At 38.2% G+C, this 15,814-nt stretch overlaps 2 protein-coding genes across 3 annotated transcripts in view; one reads left to right on the forward strand and one right to left on the reverse strand.

Annotated features, from left to right (window-relative positions):
• The window catches only part of CHRM5 (cholinergic receptor muscarinic 5), an 84,465-nt gene that overhangs the window by 15,012 nt on the left and 53,639 nt on the right, over positions 1–15,814 (reverse strand). The gene's annotated exons all lie outside the window — the stretch shown is intronic.
• Positions 1–15,814, forward strand: part of AVEN (apoptosis and caspase activation inhibitor) — a 172,946-nt gene that overhangs the window by 1,777 nt on the left and 155,355 nt on the right. The window lies entirely within an intron of this gene.

The following is a 15,814-nucleotide window of genomic DNA, read 5'->3' on the forward strand; positions in this document are numbered from 1 at the left end:
TCCAGGAACACAGAGCTTGAAAAAAAGTAGGAAACTTCGAATTAAGTGTAGCACCTTTAACCTGATTAAGATCACGGTAGGTAATAAGCAAAATTTGGTTGCGGCATGAAGAGATTCTTAGGTTCAGTTTGGCAGGAAGGACGGAAACTCAGCCCAGCGCGCTCTAGGGACACCTTCTGTCCTTGCGACGACTTCATGCAGTTGACCCCCGAGCGACCTGGGTCTGCAAGTCCACTCACATGGGGATTATTTTGGGATGCTGTTAATGTGTTTTCTCTTCATGGTTTTCTTAACATTTCCCCTCCTCTAGCTTTATTCTAAGAATACAGCATTTAATACTGCAGCATACAAAATCTGCCTTAATGCACTGTTTATGTTACTGGCAGCGCTTCCAGTCCATAGGAGTCATTAGGGAATCAGAAGTCACATATATACACACACATACATAGACATATATGTACATATATACGTGTATATAACCTGATTACAACTTTATTTCTTGAACAGCCTAGTTGTTTAGACTTTATAACAACTTCATTTTATATCTATTGTACATATAAAATCTTCATTTTTACAGGTTGATTGATTTTATAGCTTTTATAGCTAGTGGCAGAGCTGAGATTTATACTACGCTGCTTTTGACTCAACTGTTTTATATTTTTGTGGGCTACTCACCACTTTACTGAGAACAAGATAGACACTGGCAGCAGGGATCATGTGTTTTTTTTGTTTTTAAGAAAAAAAAAGTTTTTTTTTTTTTTTTTTTTGAGGCGCAGAGCACAAGCAGGGAGGAGGGGCAGAGGCAGAGGGAGAAGCAGACCCCTCACTGAGCAGGGAGCCCAATGCAGGGCTCCATCCCAGGACCTTGGGATCATGACCTGAGCTGATAGCAGACGCTTAACTGGCTGAGCCCGCCAGGCGCCTCAGGGATCATGTTTTAACAGTGAGTTAAAGTGTATGGCACATAGGCCTTTAATAACCAGTGTCTTTAACCCCTTGAGTGAATGAAGCTGCTTCTCTCTTACTCATCTCTGTGGAACTGAATTGACTACAATGATGGTATATCATTTAGAGAATAAATAATAATGTTTTTTGATTTATGCTAAGATTGTGACCAGTTCTTTTTTTTTTTTTTAATTTGTTATTTATTTATGATAGTCACAGAGAGAGAGAGAGAGAGAGAGAGGCAGAGACACAGGCAGAGGGAGAAGCAGGCTCCATGCACCGGGAGCCCGACGTGGGATTCGATCCTGGGTCTCCAGGATCGCGCCCTGGGCCAAAGGCAGGCGCCAAACCGCTGCGCCACCCAGGGATCCCTGTGACCAGTTCTATTAACATTTAGGCTTTTATCCCTTTTTGGGAGAATCTTAAAAAGTCCTGTCTTGTATTTTTTGGGGGGCTTTTTTTTTCATTGCACAGTTGAATGTGATTTGGTGTGTCAGTGGGTGTGTGTGTGGTGTGGTGCTTGGGCCATCACAGAGCTGCAGCCACCACCGCTTCCACCTCTCTTACCACCGTCCTCATGTTCTCAGTCAAGGCTGGACAAAGACATGGTGGGAGGAGTAATCACTCCTTCATTCTGGTTTGGTTCGTGACCTCTGAATTCCTTCCACTTTATAGATTTGGAAGTACCATTTGTCTTTAGGCTTGCTAAGAATACTGTCCTTGGTGCCTAAAGATTAAGTGGGACAAGACTGATTGCCCTGCCTGAGGCCCCCTTGTCATGTTCTGTGTTGCGTTTGTGCCCCAGATGGAGAGGAATTGAAATGATCAGAAAGAAAAAAATTCATAGTAGAGGTTTAGCCATGTGAGGACCAGTTAGTTACCTAACTCCAGAATTTAATACCGTTTACACCTTTTGCTTTCTACTTTGGACCACTCCATTCACGTGGCTTGTAACCGGAATCCGAGACAAAATAAAACTAAACAACTTCTAGGCAAGTGATGCTCCAAGGGGACTTCGCCAAGCAGGTCGTGTCTGCTAGTCTCTTGCCCTTAGGTCATTCCCTCTGTAGATGGTATGAACCCTATGTTCACAGACTTTGGGGAAGCATATCACAAGACTGATTATCCTCACTGAAAATCTGCTGGAAGCCAGGTATTGCACTGGGTGTAGTCTTTAACTGAGAAAAAAATACTAGGATTTTTTGGTATTCAACTTTTCTTTTTGATTAACTACTAGCAGAGAGAGAGAGAGTGAAGGCCTATTGGTAGTCCTTGGGTTTTTTGTTTTTTTTTTTTTTCCTCTCTTTTCCTTCTGGTAGTAATCCTAGTACTTCACATTTGTTGAGCCTTTAGCGTGAGATGAGAAAACTGAGGCACAATCAGATAACTCACAGTTAGGAGAGGTTAAAAAACTTAGCCATTAGCACAAAACCAGAGATTGGATTCAACCCAGGTATTTTTGATTCCAGAACTGTTGTTTTAAGCTTCTTTCCTAAACTGCCTCTGGAGCGATTTGGATTTGAAAAGGGATGTGGGGCAGACTGTTGTATGATCCTTTCACACACTTTTGTTTTCCTGATGTTCCAAAATGGTGATTAAGATTTAAAGTAATACTGAGGTCATCTTAAGTTACTGTAGATGGCAGCAGATTTTTGCTTTGTTTATATGGCAACTGCTTTTATTTTTTAATAATTTTTATATTTTTAAAAGATTTTATTTATTTATTCATAAGAGACACAGAGAGAGGCAGAGACACCGAGGGAGAAGCAGGCTCCCTGTGGGGAGCCCAATGCGGGACTCAATCCCCAGACCCTGAGATCACGACCTGAGCCAAAGGCAGATCAACCCCTGAGCCACCCAGGTGCCCCAGGAGCTGCTTTTAATCATTTCTAAATTATTTGTTCAGTAAAAGATAGGCAGCTGTCATAGCTGCATTAAGGAGAGTAAGAACTTGGAGGTATTTTTTTTCCTTCCAAACTTGTGCTTTGCAAACGGTAATATAAATCTTTTGCCTGAATAATGAGTTCTGGATGCCCTTGACATTTTCATTGGTACCATTTCAGTAAAAGGAAAATCTCTGACTTTGATGGTCAAGTTTACTGTGAATCTGGAAGAAGAAAAGATGTCAGATCAAAGTTGCTGGCAGGTTGCTCCTTCATGCTTGCTGAAAGGAGTCACCCTCATTGTGTCAGTCAGACGGGGATCCAGAGACTATTAAAGCTCACACTTGACCCCCTTGAGGCTGTTTCCCCAGTTCATAAAGCCTGAAGTAAATGTGGTTAGAAATAGAACGTGCCTAAGTGTCCTAAAAGAAGATTGCTTTAAGATTAGCTCTTGGTAAGGGGTGCCTGGCTCAGTCGGTAGAGCATGCAACTCTGGATCTTGGGGTTGAAAATTTGAGTCCCATGTTGAGTGTAGAGATTACTTAAAAATAAAATCTTCTAAAAAAAAAGATTAGTCCTTGTAAACCATGGAATTGGCCCTTTTCCCTGCTGCTGCGGGCTGCTCCTCAAACACTATTTCGGCATCCTTATCCTTGCTAACGTGTACTGTTTTGAGTGCTGCTTGTCTTACTGACCATTATATGACTTATGTTTTTCTATTTTTGACACTTTTTGCTAGTATTCTGCTTAAATTTTTTGATAAATTATGTATGACATTGTACTTTAATATTTACAGCTAATATTTTTGATCAATGGTTCAGAAAGTTTCAGAATCATAAAATTTCCAGCATATTTTATATTTGACATTTTAATTATTAATTAAGTGTATATTTGACATTTTTTTTTAAGATTTTATTTACTTGGGAGAGAGCAAGCAAGGGAGAAAATGAGTGGGGGTGGGGCCGAGGGAGAAGCAGACCCCCTGCGGGGCAGAGAGCCTGATGCTGGACTCTAGCCCAGAACCCTGGGATCATGACCTGAGCCAAAGGCTGGTGCTTAACTGACTGAGCCACCCAAATGCCCTATATCTGACTTTTTTTTTTAAGATTCTATTTATTTATTCATGAGAGACACAGAGAGAGAGAGGCAGAGACACAGGCAGAGGGAGAAACAGGCTCCATGCAGGGAGCCCGACGTGGGACTCGACCCCAGGACTCCAAGATCACGCTCTGGGCCGAAGGCAGGCGCAAAACTGCTGAGCCACCCGGGGATCCCCTATTTGACATTTTAAATCGAACTGTCACATCATTCTTATACTTGGAGGAGTCTAAATACTGTAGTGATTTGATATTCACCATCATCCATTTAAGAATCACATTAATAAGCTCTTCAACAGTGAGGAGATTTACATTATTTCTTCTTTTTATTTCACATTTTAATTCCACATCTTTGGTAGAATTTTGTCCGATGTAATATATTTTCAAACCTGAAAACTTTTTAGCCATGACTTCTGCCTTCCTGTAACAAATTTTGATGGTTTTTAAAAAAGTCTCATAACCTTAGGGCTTGGGTGTAAAATTTTTTTCTTTTAGGTAAATTAAGATTACATTGGTTAATATGCAATTTATTTTGATTAGCAATTGTTGCACGTAAAGGTAAAATTTTATTGTAATTGGATCTCATTTTCCCTAATGAGTTTATGTAGGTATCCGTGGATGAATACTGCTTATTCCTGAATGAGATAGGATTCAGAAACAATTCTCTTCCTAATTTTTATTTTTATAGATATAAGGACAGAGAACATTAGTAGATGGTAATGGTTGGAGTTTTGTCATAGGTGTCACTCACATCTTTGAATATCTTTCTAATTCTATAACAAAATCATTATTATAAAATTTTTTTAAATGATATCATCTCACAATTGGATTAGGCTCTCCTTCAATTTTGTCAAAAGCAAAGAATTGGAAACTTCCTGATTTGCAAAAGGACTTCTTACTCGGTCTTTAGAGTTATACTTTCTCAACATCTATACCTATTTTTAAAATTATCCCTTTGCTTGGGGGCTCAAGGAATGCACCACAGTCAGAGTAAGAGTGGCTAGGGAGGCATTCTGGTTCTCAAGTGCTTTCTAGGACGGCTTTTAGGAAAAAATATGGACATTGGGTATCTGAAACTTAAAAATCCTTGCTCTGCTCATATATTTTTTGAGAGATCTTCATGAATCCCCAGGTGTATGTATATTTCATTTTGGGAGTGTTCTAAGATCACATAACTTAATTTTTTTTTAAAAAGGAAGATAGTTTATTACATGTATTTACCCAGTGTTGTTTTGTTTTATATATTTATTTATTTTTTGGTGTGGGGGCTATGCACCACTTGTAGAATGTGGTTCCTAGTTGTCATTCTTAACAGTGTTACTGTCTTTGTTTTAACTGATGCTGGGATGGGAAATAACAAGTCCATAATTCAAGACCACCAGGTCTGTTTCCTGGGGAATTGGAAATTAGGTACTAAGCCATTGGGCTTCTTTTTTCTCCAGAAAAAGTAGTGATTATTTTTCACAGTACTGGGCAAGTGAGCTTTAGAGAGGCCATATAGGTCATTTGGTCCTACTTACACTGCAACTTTCTAGATGTTTTTCTTTTTACTTTCTTTTTTTTAAAGTAATTTGGGATGCCTGGGTGGCTCAGCGATTTAGTGCCTGCCTTCAGCCCAGGGCGTGATCTTGGAGTCCCGGGATCGAGTCCCACATCAGGCTCCCTGTATGGAGCCTGCTTCTCCCTCTGCCTATGTCTCTGCCTCTTTTTCTCTCTTTGTGTCTCTCATGAATAAATAAATAAAATCTTAAAAAAAAAAAAAAATTCTACCTACAACATGTGGCTTAAACTCCTGACCCCAAGATCAAGAGCCACATGCTCTACTGACCAAGCCAGCCCGGGGCCCCTCTAGACTTATTTGTGAAGTAGGCCCCAGTGTTGGGCTCAAACTCATGACTGTGAGATCAAGACCTCAGCTGATGTCAAGACCCGAGCCGACATCAAGGGTTAAACTTTTAACTGACTGAACCACCCAGGCCCCCCCTATAGACTTTTAGAAAAAAAGAAAGTGTCTCAAAGGTGTTTTCAATTCATATGTCACTATTTCCTGATGCACTTTGAAATATCAAAGGGAGAAATAAAGACCATACTGACACATAATTATTTCGATTTATAGACACTACTAATGAACTTATTGGGGCATTGAATTCATTCTTTATGAAATTTCATTTTCTTTCATTAGAAGCCAATGAGTGTGTGTGCATGCCTGTGCACGGGCACGTGCTTTGAGATACCAAGAGCAAATGGTACTATTATTTTTTTCCTTTTGAAAGGAAATAATCAAAAATTTTGTTGGTCTGAAGATTTTCTGTCATGGAGCAGTGCATGGGTAATTGATATAGATAACATTTTGCTTTTGAATGGGTGTCAAAGGATGTTGACAAAAAATATGAATCGATGTGCTTAATTTTATCCTGTTGTTGCTAAGATGGTATTTTAAACTTTGACCAATTTGTCCGTCAGCCTTAAATTGTTTAAAAGACAATTTCTGTAAAAACAGCACTCCCAGGGATATACCATACGTGTCATATCATTGATATGTGCAAACAGCACGAAAATTAAAAAATTAGGAGATTGATAGAATGAATTCTCTGTTGTATATACTTAATCCTCCCTTTGTGTCCTCTTGCTATTGAGGACTGATACAAATATGTCTGATCAATAGTTCTTATTTTTTTTTTAAGATTTTATTTATTTATTTATTTGAGAGAGAGTGAGAGAGCACGAGTGGGGGAGGGCAGAGGAGCAGACTCCTTGCTGATCAGGGAGCCCCACCTGAGCCGAAGGCAGATGCTTGAGCCAATTGAGCTGCCCAGGCACCCCTCAATACTTTAGTACCAAGTCATATTTGTATTGAGGGACAGCAGACACATTTTAACATTAGCCTACACAAAGCAAAATTGAGATGACAGGACTGTTACCAAAAAGTCCTATATATTCTTGGGTTATCAGTTCTTTGATTTCTCCATTTCTGTATTTAGCTGCAGGAAGTTACTAATGTTGAGAGGTTTTGTTAATACATGTGTATTCTGTGAAATACACCCTATTTAGGTTTTTATAATCTTTGGCTTGAAAAGATCCTTAACAACTACATCTTGGGAAAATTTAAAGTATTTAGTGAGCATTCATTCTCAAATTCTAATGCAATGTGGGTTTCATTTAAATAGTAGATTTGGCATCTGCAGTTCTATTGTTAATCAACAGGTCATATCCCTGGAGCTGGCTTCATGATACTGAGGACTGAGATATTCGCCCTCCTTTTTCCTTTTACTAAAAGCCTGACAATAAAATAACAAGTCTTCATTTGATATTTGGGCTAGTTAAGGCCTGGTTTCACTGAAAAAAGCTTATTAATCCCTGGTACTGATATATAAACCGCAAGTCCTTACAAAGAAATTAATGAGTTTTCTGGGAGCAAGGTTTGATGACAAGTGAGTATTTTTTGAAAGACAAAGCTTGCCTTATCTTCCCTTACTAATCTTCACGTCATTTCCAAATTGTGTTTTGGTTGGCTGCTTTATTATGCCAGTAGGAATTTGTAGAACAATTCCTATTTAGTTTAAAAAATATTTTTTTCCTCTTTATAGTCAAGAGAATCATTGAATTAAGAGGTGACCAGAAAATGTTATTTTAAGAGCACTTATTTTACATTTACTGGAAGGAGAAGTTAAGCAGACAAGTTGATATTTCATTTTACAAGATGGAAGTAGACCTAAAAGAGATAGTTTTCAGGCAGAGCTGGCAGGGAGGGGGCTCAGGTTTGTGCCTCATCCGTTTCCCAGTTGACTTAGTGGCAGGCAGAGAGAGGAGAGGAAAGTACTGTTGAAGCTTGAGGATCAATGTCACCTCTGGTGGATGGCACCACAGTGATTTCATGCGAAATAGGACCTCTGAAAGCTTAAGTATTAGAGTTGAAGAATTACAGACAGATAGTAATTACCATTTCAAGGTATTAGTATAAATTTACAGACAAATGGATAAGTAGGGTAGGCCTCCTCAAAGCCTGTTAAGTATCCTGCTTTTTTACCTCTGTTTTCCCTTTTTTCTCTCCTTACCTTTTCTCCCTACCAGTGTTGTTGTTGTTTAATCTTTCTTTCAGGGGGAGAAGTCTTACTGTGGTCTAACGGGTGTTTGGAGTCTAATAGAAACTGGTTAGAATCCTCGCTTCCAACTCCCTAGTTACTAGTTAGAAAGTATCTGAAAAGTTGTGTAAGCTTCCTGAAACCTCAGTTTATTCACCTGTAAAGGTGATTAAGAGTATTTACCTTACACAGTTGTAAAGATTCAATTAGATGACACAGTAAAAGGTAGTTTTTATATTTATAGTCACTCTGCCACTCTGCTGTCCTCCTTCATTCAGGGTCTTCTCAGAGTGTGCAGGTCAAATGCAAAACTGTAAATTCATTCACACGACACATGAACACATGCATATATAGAATATTTAGAATTTATGTTACTTATTTAATATATATTACTTATTGAATATCTTTTGTCATTTAAAATTTCCTTAAAAGCCTTGATGAATTAAGTCTTTCAGCCTTTACTAAGGGGCTTGCTGTGTATATGTCGGAGAATGTTTTCAATGCTCTGGCAGGAAATTTGTAACTCTGTCTTGTCCCTTACTTCTTGCTTGTGTAGACATTCAAGGTCTGCCAGAGGTAAGAGATTAGGGCCTTCTCAGATCTTTGCTGGACATGCCACCGAGCTGCACATGTGCATGGCCTTCTAGATTCCCAGGAATGTGCCAGAGCCTTACAGAGCCCTCTTGAACATCTCATTCCCCAGTTTTACCTTGTAAGTTTTTTTGTCGGTCTCTTTTGAGGCTCACCTGTTATCACTGCCTCAGGCAGCTGTGGTTTTAAACTTTTGCTGCTGATTGTTTTTCACAAGTTCCCTGCTGATAGATAGGACTGTTCACACAGAGTGAGCTCTGAATCTGGTTGAATATGGACAAGACCTGAGAATGGTGCTTTCAGAGAGCTGCCAGAGAGGTCAAATAGTGACAGCTCCCTGTGGAGGGGACTTTCAGCAAGCTTTTCTTCCCTCTTTAGTGGTAATAAGGCTTTTGTTTTTCATAGTCACCATAGGTTGTTAGCCTGTTGGTTTTCAAAGCTACAGCAGAGTTGGGCAGAGTGGGATTGGAATGGGACAACTTGGAGTTCTTACAGAGATTTAGCTGTTTTTCTTAAACACTCTGGATTATTGTTAAATCTTTGGTTAATTTCCAGAGTTTTTGTTTTGACTATTTTTGTCATTGTTCTTGTTGCTTTTGCAATGGAGTAGATTTTCAGGGATCCTTACTTTGCCATTCCAGGAGTATTTCTGTCTGTATTTTGAAGCAGCCATTGCTGCTGTTTCTGATTGTTAGAAGCTTCTTCTTTTGGGACAAATCGTGTCTCCCCTTCACTCTATTATGTGTAGGCCAGAGTTTTGTTCTGGAGTTTTTGATTGAGCCAAAACACATAGAATTATCTTAAGACTAAAAAGGGTCCTGGGGGACTTTTAAATGTTTAATATAAGAGACTTTTTTGTTGTTTTCTGAAACCATCAATTTGGGATTGATCACATATAGTAAGAGTATATTAGGAAGGCAAAAACTAGTGGCTTAATTATTTAGTCAAATGTGATATTTCATCATTTTGCAGGACTGTTTTATCATTCCTCTGAAGATTTTGGCACCTAATTTATACTTTATATTTTTTATTACATTCTGGGTGACATCCACTTATGTGTGATTGATACATATTGTGCCATAATCTCCATTATGTAATTTCATCAATTCCAAATTTATCTCAAGTATGACCTCTTATAACATGACTTCCTTTATTATAATAATTAATCTGGGGGCAGCCCCGGTGGTGCAGCGGTTTAGCGCTGCCTTCGGCCCAGAGCGTGATCCTGGAGGCCCGGGATCGAGTCCCACGTCGGGCTCCCGGCATGGCGCCTGCTTCTCCCTCCTCCTGTGTCTCTGCCTCTCTCTCTCTCTTTCTCTCTCTCTCTCTGAATGAATAAATAAATAAATAAAATCTTAAAAAAAATTAATCTGTTGGGGCACCTGTGTGGCTCAGTTGGTCAGTGGGTTAAGCATCAGACTCTTGATTTTGGCTCAGGTCATGATCTCAGGGTTGTGGGATTGAGCCCCAAGTTGGGCTCATGCACTGGGTCTGGAGCCTGCTTGGGATTCTCTCTCTGCCCCCATCCCTAAAAAAAAAATTAGTGTTTCCTTTCCTTCCCTTTATATCAGCGATACAAATATCTCCTAAATATAAAAGTTTTTTTAAAAAAATATTTATTTATTTACTTATGATAGACATAGAGAGAGACAGAGAGAGGCAGAGACACAGGAGTAGGGAGAAGCAGGCTCCATGCCAGGAGCCCGATGTGGGACTCGATCCCGGGATTCCAGGATCGTGCCCTGGGCCAAAGGCAGGCGCCAAACCGCTGAGCCACCCAGGGATCCCTATAAACGTTTTATATTTAACCTATTCTAATGTTAAATGTCAGAAAAATACCAAGAAGAAAATACAAATTATCTATAATATTACTATCCAGAAATAATCACTGTTAACATTTTGATGTAAATTTCTTTCCATATAAAACTGAAAAGATGTCATGATAAGACTTTTAAGGGAAAAAATAATATTGTGCTAATGTAAAAACTATAAGCTATATGCATGTATTTGGATCCTAAAAGGATATAAATACATATCAAATTATTAACTATGTTTGGAATGGGAAAATATAGGGATTATATAGAACTTTATCTTTTTTTAGTTCAAAATTTTAAGTGTTGTGTGTTATCAGAAACATAAGCATATTCTACTTTGAAAAGAAGATTCTACAAATATACTTTGACTATAAAATAAGATGAGACAAGCAGGCAGATGATGTATATAAAAATAATAGGGATTATTACATATGATGCATATATAAATAATAAGGTGATAGGATTATGTGGTGTCAAGCACTGTGGTAAGTACAATCAGGTTTCGTGGGGAAAGATGATCACTTTAGCTTGGACAGGCTTGGTACCTGTCTCTCCTTCCATTTCTCTCTCTCTACATACACATACACTATTCAGCATGGGGCTTGAACTCATGACCCAGAGCTCAGGATCTGAGCTGAGATGAAGTGCCAGATGCTTAACTCACTGAACCATTTTTTTTAGTCTTTAAGAGTATATGATAGACATAATGCCCTTTTACCCTTAAACTCTTCAGAGCATATTTCCTGAAAGCAAGGAAATTTCATACAACCATAGCACAATGATTGAAGTCAGGAAATTAACATTGATAGAATACTATTATCCAGCCTTATGGAGATATTGCCAATTGTCTTATTAATGTCCCTTATCAGGCTTTGAAAATTGAGGCAAAGACATATAGGTGTGGGACAATGAAAGATTATTCACTATGGTAGTTACTAGCTAGTCTGTTTCTGTTACTATTATCTGAGTTTTCAAGAGCCTGTTTCCTGACTTTTTTTTTCCTTCAGCCTCTAGATTTCTCATCAATTTTAGGAGCTACTTTAGAATTAGGAAATTCTCCTAGTAAATTCCTTTTCTACCTAAATTAGCCAGAATTCTATAGTTTGTAACCCACATTCTACTGTTATATTTTTCACACTTTCTGTTTTTCAAAATCCTATTCCTCCTCTACTGAACGCTCAGTTCAAATGCCACCTTTCTCTGTGAAGCTTCTGGTTTTCCTCAGCAGTGTTGTACTTCAGAAACATAGTATTTTTTTTTTTTTAAGATTTTATTTATTTATTCATGAGAGACACAGAGAGAGAGAGCGGCAGAGACACAGGCAGAGGGAGAAGCAGGCTCCATGCAGGGAGCCCGATGTGGGACTCGATCCTGGGTCTCCAGAATCACACCCTGAGCCAAAGGCAGAGATGCTCAACCACTGAGCCACCCAGGCGCCCCTAGTACTTACTTCCATTCTCCATTTTATTACAGTGAATTATTTACTTCTCGTATGTCTGTTTTATTAATTATAAGCTATCTGAAGGCCTGTACTGTGATTTTCAGAGTTCCCCACATGTTTGTTGAATGACTAATAGCATTGAGAAGGTAATTTAGAAGATAAATGGCACAAGCTAGAGAGAGTGTTTTTAGGCTGTGTCATTTTGGGAGTTCAGGTCAGGAGAACCCTTTATGTTTCATTTGTGTTTGTTACACTATTTGAAGTACTCTTCTTTTGGTGGTTGAAAGCTCAGTAGCTAAAAAGAGATTGGTCTCCCAAGGGCCAGATTTATACATGAATGTTAATTCACATTGGATTTTATATTCTCCTAGTTCTAAGTTTACTAAACTTTATAATTCAATTTATAATTCAAACAACAGATATTTTAAACTGTGAAACTAAACAGGAATTATAGTAGCCAGATATTTTTCTTTAATCTCTATACCCAATGCGGGGCTTGAACTCATGACGTTGGGTTCAAGAATTACATGCTCTATGACTGAGCCAGCCAGGCACCTCTAAAGAGCTTTTATCCAGATAACCCCTTTTCACTATTTTGTTCTCTTTTTATCTGTTTAAACTCAATTTGTTACGCATGTTAATCGAGATTTATTCTTACCTTGTCTATACTTTGGATTCCTTGCCTCTTTTACCTTAGTCGTGTTTTTTTTTTTTTTTTTGTCAATTCTTAAATAAAAGGATTTTTAAAAAGTTGATTGTATAATTCTGTATTTTTTATTGTGAGATTTGAAATGTCAGATTCCGGGATCCCAGGGTGGCGCAGCGGTTTGGCGCCTGCCTTTGGCCCAGGGCGCGATCCTGGAGACCCGGGATTGAATCCCATATCAGGCTCCCGATGCATGGAGCCTGCTTCTCCCTCTGCCTGTGTCTCTGCCTCTCTCTCTCTCTGTGACTATCATAAGTAAATAAATAAAAATTTAAAAAAAAAAAAAAAAGAAATGTCAGATTCCATAAGAAATTTTTTTCCTTAACTGTTTCTTAAACTGTTAGTGATGAGTTGGAAAGAGCACATATTTGTTAAATTTAAACTTGAATTTATTAAAAAATTGTGCTGTGCTTATTTTATGTAGAAAATAATGGGATTAGAGAAATCTTTTTTTTTAACCTTGCAAGGAAGAATGAAGGCACACCAGCGTTTTGTTAGCATTCCTTTATGCTACAAAGTTAGGTCAGGACCTAATCCAGGCCTGAGCATTCTTGTGGCTCAATTTTTTTGTTTTCTTATGCATAATTTTTAAATTGTCACACACATCATTCTAGGTAAAAGATACTAGCATCATAGCAACACTCTTAAAACCATTGGGAACATAGACAAATATCTAATATATAGAGACATTTATGTTTTAGCATAATGGTAAAATTTTAGGATAATAACAGTAATGATACAAAGGCCCTTCATTTTGATGATGGCTAACTGTATTCAGTTTGTGGCAACCAGTACTCTCTTTTCTAGAATATTTTGTGCCTGAATTTAAAAATTTTTAGTATTAATTTTGTTTCTTTTGATAAATGAAAGTTGTGATTTTTAAAAAAGATTTTATTTATTTATTCATGAGAGACACAGAGAGAGGCAGAGACACAGGCAGTAAGAGGAGAAGCAGGCTTCCTGTGGGGACTTGATCCTGGGAGTCCGGGATCACGACCTGAGCCAAAGGCAGATGCTCAGCCACTGAGCCACCCAGGCGCCCCATACATTGGGGGATTTTTATTTGCTTTAAAGAAATGGTAGAAACATAAATTAGATTGCTTACAGATGTTTATTTATTTATTTGTTTGTTTATTTATTTATTTATCTATCTTACAGATATTTAAAAATCCATGTTCATTTCCTTGGGGATAAATTTCCACATTACAGAAAGAGCCTTTAAAATTATGTGGGCTTAAAAAAAAATTATGTGGGCTTTTGTTGTTGTTGGTTTTTTTTAAGATTTATTTATTTGAGAAAGAGGGAGGGAGGGAGAGAGAGAGCGAGCGAGCAGGGGGAATGGCAGAGGGAGAGGGAGAGGAGAGAATCTCAAGCAGATTCCCTGCTGAGTGAGGAGCCTGACTTGGGGCTGGATCTCACAACCCTGAGATCATGACCTGAGCCAAAATCAAGAGCTGGATGCTTAATTGAAGGCACCACCCAAGAACCCCAAAAACTGCATTTAAAAAAAAGTGTTGATCATATTCTTTTGATGGAATATGCTGATACTCTTCTTTTGGTGGAAGTTGATATAACCTGTAATGAGGCAATTTGACATCAAAATTTATAGCCTGTGGCCCCGAAGTTCTGTATTTAGCAGTTGATTTTGCAGGTATGTCTGAATAAGTTAGCAAATATAAGTAGATGATTATTCATTGCAACATTGTTTAAATTAAGGAAAAGCTGGCAACAATTTCCAAATCTCTATTAAGAAGCACTGGTTAAATAAATTAGGTATGTCTGTGAAGGAATGCCAGGTGGTTGTTAAAGACTGGGGTAGATATGTAAAATGTTTTGTAATGAGGGGAGAAGTTACTTAAGGAAAGTCAGTTACTTAAGGAAAGTCTTTCCATTTGTGTAAAAAAGATATTTATCCATATGCAGAGAATATTTCTGGAAGGCTATATGGGAAACATATGTAGTGGTTACCTTTGGGGAATGAGACTAGGAGATGAGGAGGATGAGGAACTTTTCCTTTTCTTTTCATATCGTCCTGTTCTGTTTTAATTTTTATTTGGTTACAATGAGCATGCATTACTCATAGGAGTAAGGAAGTAAAAAAAAATAAAAATAAAAAAAATAAAATTTAAATGAACCAGGGGTGTCTGGGTGGCTCAGTTGGATTAAATGTCTGCCTTCAGTTCAGGTCATGGTCCCAGGGTCCTGGGATTGAGTCCTGCATCAGGCTCCCTGCTCAGCGGGGAGTGTGCTTCTCCCTCACTGTCTGCTACCCACTGCCCCCGCCCGGCCTCCTGGCTTGTGCTCTCTTTCTCTGTGTCAAATAAATACATTAAAAAAAAAAAATCTTAAAAAGAAGTTTTAAGTGAACCAAAACTGCTTCTTCTGAGTAGGCCCTAAAAGAAATCCATACATTAAAATGATTATCAGTATCTGCCCACAGAAGAGGTAGGCAGTATTAAATGTAGTTTTACAGGTGAAGAAGAAATTGGGTAGAGTTAGGCCTTTTTAAGGAGACAGCCAAATAGTTGGTGGTGGGATTGATACTTGAACTAGAGGTTTCTGACTTCTAGGAGATTTAATATTTCATTGTGAGTGATCAAAACAATGGATTGTGATTTCCCCCCCCTTAGAAAAATTAAGTACTTTTCATGTTTTCCCATCAAACATAAATATCTTCCTTTTTGATATAGCAAATGGTTAGGCTATATCGAATTGTAGTTCATCCTTTTGATCTACTGACTTAAGCCTTTCTAGTTTATTCAATATATATCTCATTAATCTTTGAGATAGCAAAAGATGGTATAGTAAAATATGAAGATGGAAATTTAAGTTTTCCACCAAATGACTTAGAAATGGAGATTTCTCACTGAGAATAAATCGGTGGATGCCTGAGAGGAGAAGGGGGGAGAATGGGCGAAATGGGGAAAAGGGGTGGGAGGTATGGATTTCCAGTTATGAAATGAGTAAGTCAAGGAGATGAATAGGGAATATATTCAATGATATTGTAATAGAATTGGATGGTGACAGACAGTAGATACAGTTGTGAGCAGCCTAACATACAGACTCATTGAAGCGCTATGCTGTACGCCTGAAATTAATGTAACACTGCATGTCAACTATACTTCAATTAAAAAAAAAGAGAGATTGAGGTTTCTGCAGTATCCTAAAGTCTAAGTGTATGGCCTCACCACACTGTACTCCCCAAACTGTTAATACTGTTTTCTTATTCCCAAATTCTAGTTCCTTAAACATGAG

The sequence above is a fragment of the Canis lupus genome, chromosome 30, assembly GCF_003254725.2.
Source record: "Canis lupus dingo isolate Sandy chromosome 30, ASM325472v2, whole genome shotgun sequence".
In the NCBI taxonomy this organism is placed as follows: domain Eukaryota; kingdom Metazoa; phylum Chordata; class Mammalia; order Carnivora; family Canidae; genus Canis; species Canis lupus.